An 8,835-nucleotide genomic window follows, 5' to 3' on the forward strand; every position below is an offset into this window, starting at 1 on the left:
GACCATGGAGCTTATAATCGGTGTTAATGGTTGGTAGGTATGTGGGGCATGTTCTTTGAATCATCGGCATTTATCGCATCTCTTTGCCGAATCGCCGTGCGAGAATTTTGAGATTCTTGTGTGCTACAGATGGGTATGCTAACATGGATGCATCTTTGGTAGCAAAGTGATTGTCACTTGATTCATAATGAGTTGGAGTCACTATATATTTGATCCGTCAGCGCCCATATCCTTGCTGGCAAGAAGGTGGCTAAGAGAACCTCATATTGACCTCACTGTTGGAAGTTACGAGAGTTGGCTGAGGCGTATAGAGTGCGCAAGGCATAGTCTTTCCTCGCGGCCCGAGTTTTAAGCTGGACATCAAACTCTCTAGCTCAATTGCCCATTTGACCAATTGGTAGGATGTTTTAGGCTTTGGAAGACACATTGTATTGGTTGATTGGTCAAGATGATGATGGTATAAAAGATCATTAGTTCCACTTTTCGAGTTTCATATCATCATCACCCACGAACTTACGGCAATGTGTCTTGAAAAATAAAGAAAAGGACCTCCGGGAAGGTTGATAATAGCGGTGCCTTGCTCATGTAGTCCGGTTCTTGAATGCGGTCACATTTGGCGTTAAGTTATTCTTGATTGATTCCCTTAAAGCTTTGAAGAAGCGGTGCACTATATCGAGTAACTTTTGAAATGATTGTCCTTTTGTGTCTTTGGTCTTTCATATCTATCGAGCTTTGATTTTCTCAGGGTTCGGTTCAATTCCTCGTTGGCTGATCATGAAATCGAGGAATTTCCCATAAGATACTCTGAAGTCGCATTTTGTCGGGTTTAATCTCATTCGGTATTCTTTTAGGATGCCGAACATAATAGATAATAAATTGTGGAGGTGTTGAGTGGTCTGATTTTACCAACATGTCATCAACATAGACTTCCATGAATTCTCTTGATATGCTTAGCGAAGATCCGATTAACGGTCATTGGTACATTGCTGCATTCTTGAGCCATGGCATTATATTTATGATATAGGTCTTTGTCTCTTATGAATATCGTATGCTTACTATCGACAGTAAGATCCATAAATTTGAGTAGCTCATGATAGCGATGGCGTTAACAAGTTGATCGATTTGTGGCAACCATAAAGCATCATTCGAACAAGCCTTGGCACATTCATGATCCACCTTTTGCCTTCAGAACCATTATAGAGTTTTGCTAGCTACACTAGATAGGTAGCCTCTCGGATAAAGAGGATGGTGAAAAGCTTGGTGACTTCAGCTTTCATGGCTTCATACCGTTCAATGTCATATGATATTAAGCCGACCTTGAATGGTATGAAGCAGGGGACTTCAAGGGAAATACTTGGCATATAGTCGTGCAACCAAGCAAACACTTAGGAATTGTGGCACAAGAATTGGACAAACTCAAATCGGAGGGCTGCCGTTAGTGTAGTGCCGATCTTCACACATCGGTCGAGATGGTTCTAGTGTAAGACCACTATTTCCAAATCCTTAATTGATTGGGCTTGTGGCATCGGTGTTTCGTCCCAGGGATCATCTGGCAGCTTCGGTGTCGTTTGAAATTCTTACTATAAAGGGTGCTTCTTTGGGGGTTTTGGGAGCCTTTGACTTGAGTGCCGTTGCATAACAAGTCTATACACTAAGCTGATCTCCTGTAATTACTCCCGTGCCGCGATCATTTCATAAATATTGGGGAAGATCGTGTTGATTCCAGTTGAGTTGATAATGGCGTTATACCTCTGGGCAATCAACAATGAATTGATCATACACCATAGTCTTTTGGCGGGATGCATGCGATGGGTAAGCTAAAGCTACCAATTGGTTGGACCAAATTTCTTGCTGAGGAGGAGGGTGAGTTTTCAATTGACATGCCTATCATTTATTCCCAATTCTCTCAATGCATCAGCAACAATGATGTTGACCAAACTCCCTATGTCGATCAGGATTCATCCCACATCAAAATCGGCGATTTTGGATCATATGATCATTAGATCGTTGTGTGGGTAGATGATCCCTTCTTCTTCTTCTTCTTCTTTATATAAGGTGATGGGCTCCCATCGAATCTTCAACACCTTCTAGAGCTGGTTGCTTTTGATGCAGAAACTGGAGTGTTAGCGCTGGGACGTTGTTCTGTTTCCTAGAGCGGTTGGATACCTTTGCCAGGGTTGGACCTCCGCTGATGGTATTTATCATATTTATTTGGCGATTAGGAACATGAGCAAGTGCTTGCTGTGGTCTTGCTATGTATTGGTCTAACTTTCCTTCCTGAATAAGGCACTCGATGATCTTCCTCAGAATTATGCATTGTTTGGTATCATGGCTATTATGATGGTGGTATTGGCAAAATTTTCCTGTATCCTTGTTATCATGTCGATAGGCTTCTGATTGGCTGGTTTAGGGATGATCTCTTGCTCGTTCATGAGGACATCATCGTATGAAGTATTGAGTAAGGTAAAAACTTCCTACCCTTGATTGTGATTTGGTAACGGCCCTCAGTGATGGTTACGGTTATATTTCCCCTTGCCTCTCTTAAAATTTTCCTATCAAGGATTCAAAGTCTTAAACGCCATGGTAGGCGATATCTATTGGATTTTTCATTGGAAGCACATGGAAGTTTGTCTTTGAGACTTATGTTGCTCTTATTCCTCTTGCCCAGTGAAACTAGTTTTTAGTTGAAATATTCTGCCTTTGCATGGGCAGCTGCTTCGTACTCTCTCATCCGTAATCGCCCAGTGCTGCTAAGCACCATGTACTCATGGCTGAACTATCGACGATATATTCTGAGGCTCGTCATCCCTTTGCCAAATGGTATACAAATCATTAGCAGTATAAGCAGATGCATCTAGATCATGAAATAGTTAAGAGGCGAGTTGTCATCCTCCATTTTGAACCTTTTTTAGTGAAGGCGAATGGCTGGATCTCGGCTAAGTTCTTCTTCTTGGTAGTCTTCCAAGCGTGGTGACCTCTCGGGTGGATTACAAATAGTGTGTGAGCATTGTCGAATGATGGCGGACCCGAGTTCTAGATGTGGAATGTATCTAGGATCTAGTCCCGGATTCAAACCACACTCGCGAATGGATGATTTATTGCCCAAGATCCACATTCGAGAGTCGTTAAGACGTGCCTCAATCCTGATCGGTGACCTGACTCTTTCTTTCTTGTCATCGATCCATCAAGCGGTGACGACAATTAGAGTAAATCTTTTGCGGGAGATGGGGCTTATTCTTGGGAGTTGGGATGACTAAGCGCTTGGAAGGTGTAGGTCTTGCAGGCGCTATTTTTCCCCTTCTGCAGATTAGGGGTTTGTAAGCTCTGAGAAGATTGATCGGTCTAAATGTTCTGAGTTTACTGCTGTGTTTCATCCACTTTGGGCGAGCATGTTGTTCTGCAGTTTTGCCATGTCTTGCAAAGTGCCTGATACTGGCTAAGAGTTACGGTTCGGTAGTGGTTTGGTGCGTTGGGAATCGCCAGTTGGAGTGCATGGGGCAGGCTGGGCTTGCTGCCTTGCTTACCTAACGGTAACCTTCTGTTGGCATGAATAGTGATAATGTCTGGGTTCCCATGTGATAAGCGTAGATCAATTATATTGTTCCCCACAGATAACCAAGCTGTTGATGCTCAAAATAGTTCACACTTTTGGACCCAACAGTGATGTCTTGGCATGCGCACCTTTTGGGCTTGTAAAATGATCAATCTGTCAGGCGAAAATGCTCGTTGAGCCTTAGGCACCAATGTGGTACAAGCAAAAGACTCTCCGATCTTGCTAAGGAATAAGTGCAGGTGTATAGTAATCTAAACAAGTAATGGCTGAATTTGAAAATCTGATTACCCACTTTTTTTGGGACTTGTGCCCACATGAGTAAGTCTTAGGAGGTGCATGTTGGTGAGATTTTGATATAGGACTATGGATATTGCCTATGGTGGCTCCACGTGTCCCAACAAGAAATAACTAGAAATGGGTCTTGTATTGCGTTTGGCAGTAAAGGGTGTCGAACACTCTCTTACCGATGGCGTCTTATTTTCCACATGTGACCTCGGCATTAGTCGATCAGATAGGGTGTTTGTAGCTAATAGTGTTTTGCCGTGTGGTACATGCTAAGTTTATAAAATGAAAAGGTGGGTGGTGGCGTTAGTAGCATCACTCAAATATTTGTGGCTCTGCTCTGGTTCCATGAAGAGATATGGTTTAGTTGAGACCCTACTTATATGGCTATGAATTATATGTCACATTTCTGAACAAGAAATGCAACTGGGAGCTCCACTAGTCATTTGTTTTGTGCTTTACTAGTAGTTAGTTAATAGGATCTGTCATGTTTATTTAATTTAATTTTTTAAAAAAATACAAGCGATGTTGAGGAAGGGAGGAATCGACCCTATAACCTTGGGTGCAAGGGTAATAAAACCACCAAGTGCTTGTTTTCCCTTATGAAAAACTTCATTCAGACTATCCGGAACAAACACTTTATAGCATAACAAGGCCTAAAAACCATCATTCTTTTGGAACACCATAAATATAAGCCAAGAATGTGAGGCATCCAATGAGCTAAGTATGGAGTCTACAGACTATTTAAGCTTTGATATGAGATATTTCCTTACGAATAGATTTAATCACTTTAAGTGCCTATTTGACATTTCTTATTTGGGTTGATAAGTGATTTAAAAAAAAAATTGGGAAGCCAGCTCGTTTGGTAAACTATGAGAAATCGGAAAGCTATAAGAAGCTACTTTCATTTACGATTATCTACAGGCTGTAGGGGACTTTTTCTTCCTCAGGCTATAATGAGTTGGGCTGCTATAAAGGGAATGGGAGAAATCCCCTTTGTTTGGGTTGAAAATTAAGCCCCAAAAATACTTGAAAGGGAGCAAAGCCCGGAAATACTTTGGTTACCTTCATCAAGCAAAATAATAGCCCTTCTGATTGGTTTAGCATGCTTCTGGATAATCTTTTAGCTCAGCGTGAGTGGCATGTGGCATGTGAGCAAAATCAACATGAGTTTAGCACCTAGAGAGAATTTAGGCTTGCTTTATGAGAAAAGGAAATATTAAGGTAAGAAAGGAGATGTTTTGTGAGGATTTGGCTAGGAAAGAAAATGAATAGCGGAGTTCTTCATGCTGCGAAAGAACAAAATGAAAAAGAAGATGAACAGTGCATGAGGATCTTTGGATTTTTGCAAGTTAGAAGACTTGCTCTCTGAATCGGAGTTGCTCTCGTTAGGTAGAATAAGCATCAATTTATGGCCTTTGAAACCACCATTTTCAAGAAACCTTAATGGCTTCTACCCATTTTGGCTAAGCTTTTCCTCCTTTCTCCTCCTTTTCTAACTTCATCTTGTAAAGTCTGTCTATTTGCATGAATTCAGGAAATTTGGAGCTCAATGCCTCTCACTTGTTTGTTCGAGTAGGAACTTCCATTCTTGACTCTTGTTTTCTTCTTCCTTCCCCTTCTTTGGCCAATCGATGAAGGAAAGAAGTGAAAATATCTTTGATCCAAAGGGTGCCTCGATGGCACTGAGCTAGTATTCCTTGGTTCTTTGGCGTCTACGGCTTGGAACTTGCTCCTGCATGTGATGGAACCTCCAGTGACTTTGCTCAATGAATCCCCAACCTTCCTCATTGGCTTCTATTTTTCAAAAGGGCTGAGACTTTTGTGAATTATTTTTTTGGATTTTATATGGGCAAGGTGGTTCCCTAAGCAAATGGGCTTTTTGTTAAACATTGGGCCTTTTGTTTGTATTAATAGGCTACTTTGCTTGGGCTATTGAGCTATTTTCTCTCTTATGCTTACCCACATGTTTGGGCCTAAGAAATGGACTTGAGTCTCGAGGCTCCCAAGCAGCTCGAGACTTTCCATTTCCCGGCCCATCAATGGTTCTCATGTTGATTTATTACCGTCCATACCACAACCCACTCAAGCAAGCCCAGGTGTTTGAGTGGCTTGTTCACCAGAGCTTGTGGCGTGGTTGGGTGTGAGATAATGATTTAAGTCTTGGGCATGGCAATAAGCAGCATGCTTTAATTTATTGTCCTGCGATGTTTAATTTTGGCATGGGCTTGTAGACCCGGTATATTTTATCTCAACCCTTAGCGAATTTATTTATTTAGCGTGGCACATGAACTCTAATTCGCATGTGATGGATTTTTGTGTACTCTGCTTTACGCTTTTTCTTAATGGACTGTCATTTTGGGCTGATAATTTATTCGGGGTCCAACCATGAATTTTTTGGGTCTCAACAAGAATCAGTTTCGAAGAAGCGCTAGGTTTAATGAAATTTACAAACTTCCAAAAATACCCCAATCTATTTCACACAATCTCTTCTCTTTGTGCGCTTTCTCCTTCGCATCCCTTTGCTTATTCACGTCATCTCTTTCACAGAGTTCTCCTTCTCTTGAATTTCTTCTATTCTTCCTATTATTTTTTCTTGTTTAATCAATTGAAGCACACTCCTGAAAAGCCACAAGACTTAGGTAAGAGGCATATTATGTTTATTTCTTCTCAACTTCATTATTCCTTATCTCTTCAATTTATAGGGTTTTAACTATAAATTTTGTTCTTCACTCTCTCTTTAATTTCAAGGGTTTTAAACTTCAATAGTTGTTGCTGTTGGTTTTTATTTTTATTTTTATTTTTTTTTCTGTTTTTGTTTTTGTTTCTTTGTTTCTTTGACAGAATATTTATTTTTAATAGAATATATTGAATTTAACTTGAAAAATTAGTTTAAACCATTTGGATACAAATATTTAAATTTCAACATAATACTTTATTTATTTTATAATTAAAATGATTTTTAGAGTGTGATGGAAGCATACTTAATACAAAAAATATATATATAAGTGAAAGTGAAAGTGCTTTCCCTTTTATCAAACACTTCAACAAAAAAGTTATTTCAACATAATGCCCTTTTTAGTATATACAATTCACTAACACTTTCACAAAATTTTTTACCAACCACTTAAAAACTGATTATTGTACCAACAAAACTGTTTTCTCTCACAACAAATCTGACAACGAATATTTTCATAGCACAACAATATCCAACTGGCCGTGAGTAATTATATGAAGAAGCACCTCTCATGTGCTTCTCTTCAGAGTCACTCTCAAACGAGCCATTGGGAGTTAAATGATAGGATTCTATAGCTACACACTTATAGGATAAAAAATGTCACAAGAGTGACAAAAATGCCCCCAAACCCTAATGTAGCCACACCTCCCCTTTGTGTGTCATTTTTTGCTACCACAATTAATAATACCTCAAGGGTTGTCCATTTAACTGTTGGAACTTTATGTTCTCAATATTGTCAGATTTTGAACTTCATGCCAAAAGTGCATATTTTCATGGTATGAACATTTTTATAATTTTCCGTACATATTTCGGGACTTTAGGCCCTTACATAATTGTCCATATTTTGAGGAGCTTCTAGCTTCTTATTTAATTGCTCATCCATGAGTTTAAGGAACTGCAAGTTCCCTTTTGTATATAGTGATTGAACAAACTTCCCTCATTCCTTGAGTAAAGGACGTAGTTCATTTCATCATGAATTTCAATGCTAAACCCTAAAGCATTGACTGTGGAGCAATTATACGCGTGTAACTGCATACATGGGGTTGACTATTACATAAACTATGTACTATTGCATATATGTCTATGCAATTTCACATAAACTACAACATATCATTGTCAACCTACATGCAATTACCCATAATTGTATAAATAGGATTCATTAATGCATAACTTTAATGCAATTGCAAATATTGATTCACAAAGTCACTTCAACGAAAAAAGTTTACTGGAAACATCATACTTATATTGCAAATTTTTAAACTAATAATTGTATCAACAATAATATTATTAGCTTAAGTTGAAATATATATTAAATGTTGATGTGTCTTTGGGCCAACAACTTGAAATAATTAAGTAAAATATACGGAGAATGTGAGACTTATGAATTTTTTTTCTTCTCATTAGAGCATCTATAATGATGCTCTCTATTTCTTAGCTAAAATTTGGCTAAGAATATAAGAAAGCTATTTTAGGAGCTCTCTAAAAAATTTCAACCCTAACCATACTCCCTAATTTGGAGAGTCATAAATGCTATAACTCTTTTTTTATTGGTCCATCTCTATTAAAAAATAAAATAAAAAATAGTTAGCATTAAATAAAGGTTTGAAATACTCATTAAATAGAGTAGCATTAAATTATAGGGAGTCACTAGGAGTCCTTTCTCTCTCCTCAAATTTAGGAGCTCCTAGAGACTCCCTATTTTAGGAGGTGAATAGAGAGCGTGGTTGGAGTTGCATTTTTACCATTCCTCCCTAAAATTTGTCTAAGGAGGTGGTTTAGGGAGCCCATTGTGGATGCTCTTAGTTAGGAAGGGATGTGAGAGTATTATATTGGGTTGCCTCAAGATTGTCTCTTACGATACATGTTCAAATCCGATGCCCTTGAGGAGTGAAAGGATTTTCACCTTATCGTTAGATGGAGAACAATTAAAGGAATGCACAAGTATTGAAAATACACTTCAAAGAAAAGTTAAGAAATTAAACAAAGAGAAAACAGGAAGAGCCATAGAGAGAAATTTGTAGGAATTCCCTGAATGATGGAAAATCATAAGATCAAATATTGTCAATTGTAGTTTCACCAAGTAAAAACTTTTCCACTCTTATATTTTGTAGTATTTTCTTATATTTCACAATATTTTTATTTTTGTAATCAACGATTTGGTAATAATAAGTTGATAATCGACAAATTTCAATTTTTTTTTTACGTTTATTCAATTGGGTTCAATCATTTAGATATTATATATATATATATATATATTTATACA

The sequence above is a fragment of the Prunus mume genome, linkage group LG1 (assembly GCF_029339155.1).
Source record: "Prunus mume cultivar Tortuosa linkage group LG1, ASM2933915v1, whole genome shotgun sequence".
NCBI classification, from domain to species: Eukaryota; Viridiplantae; Streptophyta; class Magnoliopsida; order Rosales; family Rosaceae; genus Prunus; species Prunus mume.